This window comes from Pholcus phalangioides, unplaced genomic scaffold, assembly GCF_987345545.1.
Source record: "Pholcus phalangioides strain wild (caught in Gottingen) unplaced genomic scaffold, Ppha-v1.0 ptg000043l_1, whole genome shotgun sequence".
Lineage (NCBI taxonomy): Eukaryota > Metazoa > Arthropoda > Arachnida > Araneae > Pholcidae > Pholcus > Pholcus phalangioides.
Window position 1 is genome coordinate 2,012,120 of NW_028301629.1, and position 12,428 is coordinate 2,024,547.

A 12,428-nucleotide genomic window follows, 5' to 3' on the forward strand; every position below is an offset into this window, starting at 1 on the left:
TCCCCTCTTACAGATATACAAAGGTCTCGCAACGTGATTTCATACTTGAAATAAGGCAGTTTATCATTTCCTGTGGCAATTGGTCCCACTCGTTCAGCAACGCTGTTTTCATTCCCTGGATGGTTCCCGGAGGGGATTGGCCTGCTTCTAGCCTCCCCACAATTCGCCAACTCATTCCATCATCTAAACGTTGGTGGTTACTCATTTTTACTGTTACAATTTGAAATTAACCGATTGCTGCAAAATAACACCAAGAAATTCGCCGAGGTGTGCTAGCGAACGAAATGCGTCTTAACTTACGCGCCTGTTTCTCCACTGGCTCCGCCTACATACACGTGTACGCTTACGTATTTGACGTACGAGATTCGCATTTTTGTCTAGAAGCAGTGGTTTTACATTCAGTTCAGTTCAGTTTTCATGAAATTCGATAAAATATGCAAATTCTCTTAATTTATTTCACCAGTGTATGTTCATGGCAAGAAATGGAATCCGACACATGCTGTAAAATAAACATTACAGTTGCCGTGAATTGATCGCACATCTTTCAATCAAATTTGTATGATGATTGGTTTTTAATTGGTACTACAACTTGTATTGTGGAAATAATTCTCGATAAAATGTATCAGAAACTATTTGTGAATATTAAAAAAAAAACAAAGCATTTCAACAAAATAGTTGAAAACCACTCTATTGTGTGTATTACATTATAAAAATAATATTTTGTCATAATTTGGACACCGGTTCATCTTTCGTTGCTGTTTTTAATATCCGGGTGCGTGTGATCAAACACATCTAGTGTTACGGAATAGTTAAGAGAAAATGAGTGATGAATGTGTGGTCAAATTCAATGTGCAAAAAACAAATTGGGGTGTAGGCACGGGAGTGAGTTTTGACGTGAATACGTTTTTTGTACCTAATTAGGTAGATATTACCACGCGATTCAACAGGCATAATTGGATTTGCCACAAAATTATCTATCAAACGATATCATTCGCTTCTATTCGCATTGCAAACCTTTCGATATACATAGCCTAAACAAGTTCGTTACTAATGCAAGTTGTGGGCCTGGTACGCAGACCGGGGAGGTGGTGTTAAAACCAAAGAGGGGTATCATCAGATTTGTCTTAACGTGGTATACCATATAGACAGCATTAACTCTGCGGCACAAGAACCCTCCCTCGAATGCGAACCCCAAAAGTTTCCGATAAACTTTCAATAAAATATACCTCTACGATACACACGCTCAACCTATGACCCGCGACCTCAAAACTGATTTTGTGAAAATCTACTCATTCCCAGATCATTTGAGTGGCCAGTTAAGGACTAGCATTGAAGTGCTCACTAGTTCAATAGCTTACGTTTGCTGTCTTATGTTCCATCGTTTCATTGACTAGTTTGGGGCGCTCATTGATTAATTCGCAATATGAGATAATATCACTGGATTTATCACTTTTCCCGTGACGAATACATGTTCGGGTTATTATTAAGCAGCTTAGGTAGCGATTCTTAATTAGGCATAAATCAACGCTATCATGATGAAAAATGATCACCACTTTCATTAATCCCTCTTATTTCTTAAGTTCCGAGTGAGAACTCCAACTTCCTTGTTATTATACAGGGCGTCCTGCAAGTCTTAATTTGGCCATTATCTCATCAACCGTTCGTCGTAGAGAGGTATGGTTCTAATTTAAAAGCTGCTCACAATATGTTCAAAAATCACTCTATAGCGGTTTTGAGAGTAAAAATACCGCGTGCCCTAAAATAACAAAATCTAAATCTTTATACGGTCCCTGTACCCCTAATTTCCTACTAAAAAGTTGTTTCCCTGTCTCTCTTGAGGCGAACCAATATATATATTTCATGTTTGCAAATGCATTATTCCCGAAGATACTTGATCCAAGAAAAGTTCTGAAGGAATAGCATATGTGAACTCACGGACAACACTTCTTTCCCTCATTTATGCACACGGGACACATTTACAGGTCACTTGAGTGATACATGGCACATTTACAGATCACCTAAGTGGCCCGCGACAAGTTTTCAAACCAGTGAAGTGGCCCGCGGACTCCTAAAAATTGGGCAATCTTGATCTAGCGCGATATTTTCGTCAGTTATTTCCCGCGATTCATAAAAAAAGAGTATTTTTCAGTGCCACGTCAATTATTTATCAGTTCAATAACGATATCAGTATCTCAAAATTATCACTATTACATATTATTAAGTGTATGTCCCGTAATTGCTTTAGTTCATACTCATTTATACAGAGTGTCGTGTAAGTGCTAAAATGCGGCCTTTATCTCATAAACCGTCCATCGTAGAAGCGCGATTCCAGTTCAAAAAATGCTCAAAATACGTTCAAAAATTCAAAAGCTACCTATCATTGTTACACATAAATATCGAGAAAAATTGCTCGGGGTGCCAAAATTAGAAAATTCTTCAGAGAAAGAGCAAGCTATGGCTGTTTGGAATGCTCAATGAGCGGTTCTCAACCTTTTTTGGCATATAATTTCTATGGCGGAGCCCCCGTAGGCCTATTTTTTATTTATTCATCAAAGTTATTGATTTATTTTTATTACTTAAAAGTGTTTGTAATTATTATTATTATTTTCAAATCCACCGCTTTTTTATATTTCTCGAGCGGCCGTGGAGCCTCTAGAGAGTGCACACGGATCCCCAAGGGCTGTATGGAACAGAGGTATGGCTGTGTGGAACAGCTGCTGTAAAAGATTGGGGATTGGAAAAGATATAAGGTTCAAATTTTCTCTACTCTCACACAACCAGTTCCGACACTGGTCGTATCAACGGTGCGATTACATTTCCAGAGCAGTATGTAGAGAGATGATATGTATGAATTAGTGCTACGAAGTATTTTCGAACATGAGTTACGTCAATTGATTAGTACGTCGTAATCCCGATGTTTTCTTTTAAAAAACACAGTAATTTGGGGAAAAAAATGATATTTAATATAAATACTTAAACTTAATATGCAGTGAGAGCGAAATACTGAGTAATGTGAGTCATCTTTTTAATGCACTGAAAAATGAAAAATTTTGATCATCATTTTTATCGGATCTCGTTGAATGATGTATAGCTTTTATTGCAAGGAACTTATAGACTTGAATATCAAAATAAGTCCACCAGGGGGGGGGGGGCTTTACATCATTTATTGAAGTTCCCCTTCTCTTTTTTTAGGTAAAATTTTAATTTGAATGCTATCTACAACCTCTGACAATAAAGTTCGGTGAATGAAGTCAGAACGGCCGATCTGGCAACACTGGCGAAGCAAAACGCTGCACATGCGTAGCGGCAGGTGTTGACCATCTGCCGCCACCGTTGTTCAGTTGAGCGTCGTTTGTGTTCCGTGAAAGACTTGTTTTACAAAGTGTTTGTTTAGTGCGTTGGTTCTTAACTGAGAACAGGAAAATCCACAAGGAATTTCTACCTGAGGGAACGACGATGAATGCTGCAAATTACATTGAAATTTTGACCCGTTTCATGAAACGTCTACGCAGGGTACGACCTCAGTACGCACAACAAGGTTCATGGTTTCTAGTTCACGACAATGCTCGCCCTCACACAGCCAATATCGTCAAGCAGTTACTGGCAAAAAAGGGGGTGGTGCAAATTGAACATCCACCATACTCGCCAGATCTCAATCCAGCAGACTTCTTCCTATTCCCACGACTCAAACTCGCTTCGAAAGGAAAGAGATTTGACGATATTCCTGACATCCAACAAAACGTGACGAGGCTTTTGAACTCCATCCCAAAACAAGACTTCTTGCAGAGTTTCCAGGACATGTATAGGAGATCTCAGCGGTGCATAGTAATGGGAGGTGACTATTTCGAAGGACAGTAAGGTAACTTTCGTTAACATTTCATCTACGTTAATGTTACAGGACTATTCACCGAACTTTATTGTCAGAGGTTGTATTTTATTTATTAGGAATGCTGTACTTTTATTAGACATTCATCTTTGATTTTGTAATGACAGTCGGTTTACTTTGGGATAGGGACGATTCTTATTTAAAGCCACGAGAATCATTCCGGAATCTCAGTGTCGTTAATGACACAGCCGAAACAGGGGTGAAATTGATGCAAGATTTCAATTGCTCTTAACTGTGGATGAAGAGCAGAAGCAATTTCATGTCCAATGTGTCGAAGACCACAGAAAGCACTACCCAGAATGCAAGAAGGCTACTCTTAAACGGAAATTTATTTAAATATATTACTAAAAAGCTAACTTTTTGTGTTTCATAGGCCTTTCCAAAGATGTCATTTGATAATTTTATAGAAAAATCATACAATTTCTTAGTATGAGTAATAAATGCACATTTTCAAATGCTTAAATTATAGCAAATTTTTTTCTCCTACATCTTTATTCAGTCCAGTTCGGGGAGGCACGAGTTAACCTTTATATATTCGAGAAAATATTTTGTATACTTCCACATTATATGGTAAAAGGAGAAAAAATTAAGGGGTGTGGGATTATAAAAACGTTAAGTAAATTTTTCACCATTATAATAAAGGCAACCCTAATTTATATTCATATTTACATACTTTAGATACTTTCGCTCGAAAAAAATCTCTCATATAGTACCATATATATCTCCTCATATAAGTCACCGTTCCCTCCATGGACATGAGAGCCAGGGCCATACCCGAATTCACCCATGGGGGTCAAATGTCATTTTTACTTACACAGATTTCAGGCAATGCACAGCATTATTTTTGAAGGGTCTGATTGCAGATAAAATTCAAGTTAAATTTTACAAAAATCTGAAAACTTATCGTGGTAAGTAGAACCACAGTAGGATAGCTGTAGCAAGAAATTCAGTTAGATGTATCGCCCCCGAAAAGAAGTTTATCGCAATACAATATCATCTTATGAAGATTTACTTCAAAGGACTGAAAAGTTCTTCCAGCGGACCTAAAAAAGGAATTCGTTTTTTTTTTTTGTAACAGCGTTATTATAGTTATTAGATGTGTCCAAATGTAACAGGTAAATGATTTTTCACGTGAAAACCTCGTCGTCGGGATCATTTGAAGCCAATTAATTCAAAGTGTGTACGCTACAGGCAAATGATGTTCCAAAATCGCCGAAATCCAATGGCAAAATATGTTTCTTTTACCGCCATCTCTTGATGGCATATGCTAAAATATAATTTTCCATCATCGTACATAATTATATCAAACTACGTTTTTATTATGAAAAAGAGTTGACATATTTTGATTTAACATTAAATGAATTGCATGAAGTAATAAAGGCAGTTAATAATTTTAGAAAGTAAATTTTTTGATATTATATTTTGTTACTTAATTTTTATCATTAAGTAGTCTTTGCTTTTTGAGTGCTCACTTAAAATGCCCCTTCGTTGTCCCTATGCCGATCCGGCGGCAATCGCTGAAATTGTGGCTTTTCGCCGGATGGCAGAGAGTTTCGTTTTCGAGGGGAATCATAATTTTGAGACACTGACAGAGAAATTTCTGCCTTGGATTGAGAACATGTATGATTTGAGTAACGATGGCATTAGTGATGAATGTTCTGTGGTTGATCAATTGCAAAATCTGATAACATATTTTGTTGAGTTCAAAATGTCACATAACAATGATACTGTACTCAAAAAACTAATTAGTACAGGTTGTTTATTTTTTGGAGATCTTGAGGGTATTGATTGTGTTCATAAGCTGTCTAACAGCTTTAAGAAAACGCCTGTAAACTTGGTAACTGATCCTGGTCCCAAGTGTGCTAAATCAATTCGTAAGAGTAAGAAGGTAATGGCTGATAATTTATGTGTTAAAAACTCTGCTACAGGTAAAGAATTTGTGAATGGAAATGTTTCAAAGATAAATGATAAGGTAATCAGCCCAAATAATATTTATGATTGTGTCAAATCAATCGATAATTCTGTATATTTATGTGATAAAAATGACTTTAATTTTGAAAAGAGTGTCAATGATATGAAACCATGTGATAATGTTAAGATGGTATTAATTCATGATGCATGTATCAACAAATCGAACGAAAATGTTATCAAATCAGTTAATGGTTCCATGTATGTATCAAACAGAGTTATTCATGATAATGATCATGACAAGTGTGGTGTAAATGAAAATCTAGCATTTGATAATGATAATAGTAACCCAAAAGTCAATGTTAACAATACAGATGTTGTTGATGCTATAATTCTGGGTAATGTGGTCTGTAATGATGAACATGGTATCAATGATGTCAATGTAACCGATTGTTTGGTAAAAGAACTTGTCATGAATAATAATGTCACACTACTACCTAATTCTGATGTTGAGAAATTGGGTAAATTTGTTACTATCAGTGAAGGTTGTGATGATGATGATGCCAACTTATCTGATAATTTGGTGAAGGCCTCAATCAATGGTTTCAGTAAAAAGCGTCATATTTCAAGTAAATGTAAATCACGTAAGCATAATGAAGCCCTTAAAAAGAAGTTGAAAAGATGTGTGTTATCCAAACTTGTGTCATCTCAATGCCCAGTGCCGAATGAGTGTGATAAGCCTCAGCAAAAACGATCGGACTCTGACACTGATACTGATCATGATGATCTGGCACTAGTAAATAGGATCACCAAGGAACTTTCCGACTGTGTTAAGTTATCTAATTCAACGGCTAATCCAGTTTTGCCATCTGTAACTGGAAATTCAGTGATCCCTGACGAAGGCAATGGCAACGAAAAAAGCAGATTCAACGTGGGAAAATTGAAAACCAAGAACTCTAAAAGTGACAAGCATGCTAACAAAAATATCACTGTTGCCAAGGCCCCTCCATCGAATGCATGTATGGCAAAAACTTCAGATCGTTATCTGCCGTCTCTTCAATCCAGGATCTCGAAAGAGAAACCGGATCCAGCACTTGGTTCCATGGTCACAACTGACGAGCCAGATAATCACCCAAAATTGACGAAGTCACAGAGATCAAAAGCTAGAAAAAAGGCAAAAAAGATGTCTACAAGAGCAAATGAGGTGATGCTCTCCACGGGAATTAACTCCACTGGAGCTACTGCTACCCCCATATTTGAAGATAAATCAACAAATGAGTTTGCAATCGCTTCAACAAGTCATCGAAGTCCAGTGAGAGACTCAGGTGGGGTTGGAGAGTGCAATGCAGAGTCGGATTCAGTGGAACCGAGTAGGGTAGAATCTAGAATTGACAATGATTATCCTAATGGTGACAACGATGAATTCACTCAAGTCAACAGAAGACGAAAAAAAGTCAATGTACCCCAAATTGTCTTATCCTCTTGGGGATCCAACTGGCTTGCAACCTTTCGAGATATAAAAAACAATTGTGAATTTGCTCCAGTGTCTAAAACGACAGAGAAGAACATTCTGTTAAATTTATTTAGTGAAAATGATCACAGGAAAGTCACAAGGTTCTTGGACGATAACAGGTTCGAGTATCATACGTACCAAATGAATAGTGAAAGGTCCTTAAAATTTGTAATACGTGGTCTACCAGCAAATGTTAACCACTCTGACATCACTAATGACTTATCAAAACAAGGATTCGATGTGATAAAAGTATGCAATCTCAAAAACTATACTTCAGGAAGAGTACTCCCGCTCTTCTTGGTGGAAGTTCCGATCAACTCTAAAGAAATTGCCAACTTGGTCGACATCGACGGGGTTTCAATAGAGATTGAAAGATACAGAGGAAATCGTTTTCCCTTGCAATGCAGGAACTGCATGAAATTCGGACATACAAGTTATTTTTGCCATAATCAAGCCATATGCGCATTTTGTTCAGAAGGACACAGTACTAGAAGCTGCTTGGTTAAGGGAGATCTGAACAAGATAAAGTGTTACTTCTGTGGAGGCCCTCATACAGGAACGTATTCTAAGTGCCCTGCCAGACCTGCTTCCACAGGTGAATCTGGAAGAACCTTCATCTCCAAGCTTCCACCTTCGCTTCGAGATTTCCCCCTTCTAGGCAGCGTAGGAAATAACGTAGTTTTAGAACGAGGAAGAGACAGAAATGGGGAAAACAACTTTTCTGAAAATAAGTTGTCTACTAAAACGGAGTCAAATCCTTGGGTCAAGGCTAGTACAATCCCGTTGGTATTACAACGTTCTGTAGATGAAGTCTTAAAGGGACCACATATTCTTGGAATAGGCAAAGTGCATCTCACGGAAGCCGATCTGGTCGAGGAGCTGAACAGAAAGTATAACGAAGCCGAGCAAGTGAAAATATTAGATTACAAAAATAATCAATTTGGAATTAATTTCACAGATGTAATTCATGAATTCAACAAACATCTTAATAATCGTGATGATTCTTTCGGCGATCACATAGTTAAGCCGTCTGAACTTTCCAAATCTTATAATAATTCTGTAAACAGGCAAATGCCAGTACCTTACCTTGTCATTGATGAAACTGATGTCATTGATTCGTCTCTACATTCAGTTCGTATGTCTTCAACTACTAATGAAACAGTGGAGAATTCACAGAAGAAAAACATCGAGAACTTTTCCAATGTTGTGCGAGAACTTTTGGTCAATATGGGCATTTCTGAAGATAAGGCTCATAACCTTATTCAAATTCTGATTGGTTTTATTTCAGCGCTCAAAAATTAATACACCAGTGTCAACTATCAGCAAACCGCTGAAAATTCTGGCATGGAATGCCACTGGGCTTAAACAGGAACTACAAGAATTCAAACAATTACTCTATGACCTACAAATTGATGTAGCACTGGTTTGTGAAAGTTTTTTAAAACCTTCTCATACTTCCAATATCTCTAATTTTATCTGCTTACGTGAAGACCGTCTACATGGAAGGGGTGGTGGAATTGCGGTGTTCGTTAAAAAGGACATTCCTCACCAAAAACTTTCGATTCCTTCTTCAACTGAAATGGAAGCTTTGGCAGTAAACATCTTCATCAACAGATCACCAATAACCATTTGTGCAATTTACAAACCACCTAATAACCATGTTGATATCAATCTCCTAAACTATCTCGTTAATATCAACAATCCGGTACTAATTGCTGGCGACTGGAACTGTAAAAGCCCTACATTCTTCAGCCATTCCACAAATAGACAAGGTAGAGTTCTAGAAAGATTTTGTAGGAATAATTGCTTGTGCATTCATTCATCGAACATTCCAACCAATTATCCTACTAGTCGATTTTATCGACCCGATGTTCTGGACTATGGAATCTCCAAAAACTTTAGGCACAACATCTTTTTCGAAACAACTGCCAAACTTAATTCAACTCACAACCCTATTATTTTCACCATCGATATAACTAGACCAAAGGATATTCCATATCAACTGGTTACCAACTGGGAAATCTTCCGCTCTACGCTGGAAACATTACCAGTGTGGAACTCAGCGGAATTGACGACGAACTGTATTGAAAATGCAGTAGTTGATGTGACTGAACAAATTAAAACAGCTATTCAAGCCTCTACCAGGAAGATTAAGGCAAAAGAAAACAGATTTGGCATTTCGGAAGAATTACGGGACAAAATCAGACTAAAAAATCGGGTCCGAAAACTCTGGCAAAGATTTAGAAGACGGTCTGACAAAACCACTCTAAACAGACTAGAAAAGGAAATAAGACAAGAAACAACTGAATATGTCAATGAGAGATTCACTCACTTCATTGAGGAGGCCACAGCATCCGATGGCTCACTTTGGAAGGCGTGGAAAATCTGTAAACGAAAATCTCCAGCGGTGGACAAAATTACAAACGAACAAGGTCAACTGTTGTATACAAATGAAGAGATTGTTGAAACGTTTGCTGATAACTATGAAAAGCAATTCATGCCAAACAGTCTGCAATCTCGAAGTATTGCTTCAGCTCATCATGGAAAAGTTCAAGAATTCCTGGATAGAGTTCGCTCGGATGCCTTGCGCGGAATGGGTGCTGCCGGTTTGACCAATGTTGACGAAATCAGGGGCATGATTAACAAACTCAAAACTAAAAAAGCTTCTGGTCATGATGAAATTTCAAATCTCGCTCTTAAAAATCTTCCTCTTTCTATCCTCAAATCATTCACTAATATATTTAATAGCATGCTTCAGACAAGCTATTTTCCTAATGTCTGGAAACTTTCTATTGTCAAACCTCTTCATAAATCTGGAACTGACCCACTTTTCTCTCAAAACTTCAGACCTATCAGCTTACTCAGTAACATTTCTAAAGTCTTTGAACGTATCTATATTTCACGTCTTGACGCTTTCCTGTCCTTCAACAGCATTCTTCGAAGTGAGCAGCACGGATTCAGGCGGGGGCATTCTTGCGTTACTCAGCTGCACAGAGTTACCGAGTTCGTGATGACTGCGTTCAACTACAAGGAACATGTCTGTGCTCTCTGTCTGGATATATGTAAGGCCTTCGACAAAACGAATCACACGACCTTATTATCCAAACTAATTGACCTGGGTTTGCCTGACTATTTCATCATCTTTTTAAACAGTTACCTTTCCAATCGAAGATTCCAAGTCAAAAATGGCAACTGTCTCTCAACTGTTAGACCAATAAGAGCGTCTGTCCCGCAAGGTTCTTGTTTGGGACCACTGCTCTTTGCGTTATACATCAATGACTTCCCAGCTCCTCAGCGCGGAATGCTTGGTCTATTTGCTGACGATGCCATCCTGTTGACCAATCACAAAAAAGGGAAAAAATGTATTGAAAATTTACAAGAATCAACTGAAGACGTTGAGGACTGGTGCCAAGACAACGATATAAAGTTGAATCATCAAAAATGTCAATATATTCTCTTCACAAGACGGTACAAGTTTCCAAGAACTCCCATATACATCGGCAATACGGTGTTGACAAGAAAACTCCAAGTCAAATATCTAGGTTGTATTCTAGATAAGTCGCTCTCATTTTCTCCTCAGGTGATGTACGTAAGAAATAAGGCCTCACAAGCAGTTGGGATGCTATCCAGAATCACATTCCCACAGGCCAGGCTAACATTGAGGAATAAAGTAATTCTTTTTAAAACTATTATTCGTCCTATTCTGACATATGCTGCCCCAGTGTGGGCTCGTGCCAGTCTTGCAAATGTGAAGCGTTTACAGACACAGCAGAACATCATTCTTCGTCAGTTTACCAGAGCCCCCTGGTATGTGAGAGGAAAAAACATCCGTAAAGATCTTGACTTACCACTAATCTTGGACTATATCAAGGAGCTTGCCAATGCTCATTTTGACAGGCTACGATCTTCTGAACACCCGCATCTTAGAGAAATTGTCTATTATGACCCTAGAATACCCACAGTACACTCTAGGCCAATGGACTTGCTGAGCGTGGATTGGGTGACGAATTGATGTAATTTGCAGAACATTTTCATGATTTTGATTTTTTTTTTTTTTTTTCAAATTAATTTATCAATCTAATATCAGTTTTGTTTGATATTGCGGATGCTGTGATCGCAATTCAGAGGCATTTATATGTTGTTTTTTTTTTTCGCAATTAATAATTTTTCTCATTTATTCATAATTTGCGCTTGCATAAAATGGTGCATTTGGGTTCGTGTCGTGTTGAAACTGATGTTATTACAATACAGAGATGGTATGTGTCATGTCTTCATTATAACTTTTTCTTTGACGTTTTTGATTATGGTTATATGACTGATGAGGGTTCAACAGTACCTCAAACATCTCTGGTTAGTGTCTCTCGATTATGTAAATATTTATAATGTTGGAGTTTTTGGGTAGCATATCATCAGCTACTTCCCCTAAGACATTTCCCCCTTGTTCTTCGATTGTGTTGTGTTTTATCTCGATGAGCATTCATTTCGCGAAGATTTGTAAACAATACTCTCCTGGCTTATTCATTCTCTACACACACACGCATACACTACATACCTTACACACATGCACAAACTTGTCTTTTTCCTTCTCATACCACCCCTGGTGATCTGTAAGTCGCCAGACAGCCTGCAAAGGCTGGGCAGCGACGGAAACGTTCAATTCTGGTCTGGTCTGGATTTTTATCATTAAGTATGTAGATAATCCGGAGGTAGCAAAACTCCAGGAGACTTAACCCTGCTGCACTATTCCGGTCAATATGACACGACGTCTCTGTTTTCACATTAAATGCTTCATTATTGTCGAAGAGACTCCGAGAACTTCAAATTTGTGAAAGGGGTCATTCAAGTATTACGTCAGCATTGAGGGGAGGGGGTTTCGGATTTGCTGACTTTTGATGGCAAGGAAGGGAGGGGGGTTTGAAGGTTGCTTACGTCATCAACCACCCCTTTTTGAAGATATGAAATATTCTAAGCTGCTGACGAAATTTTGCTGATAAGGGGGGGAGGGGGGGGTCAAAAATGGCTAAAAATCTGCTTACGTAATACTTGAATGGCCCCAAACAGTTAAATTTAGCATTTTTCAATTGATCCATTAAAACTTTGACTTTTGATTGTGTTCATTAA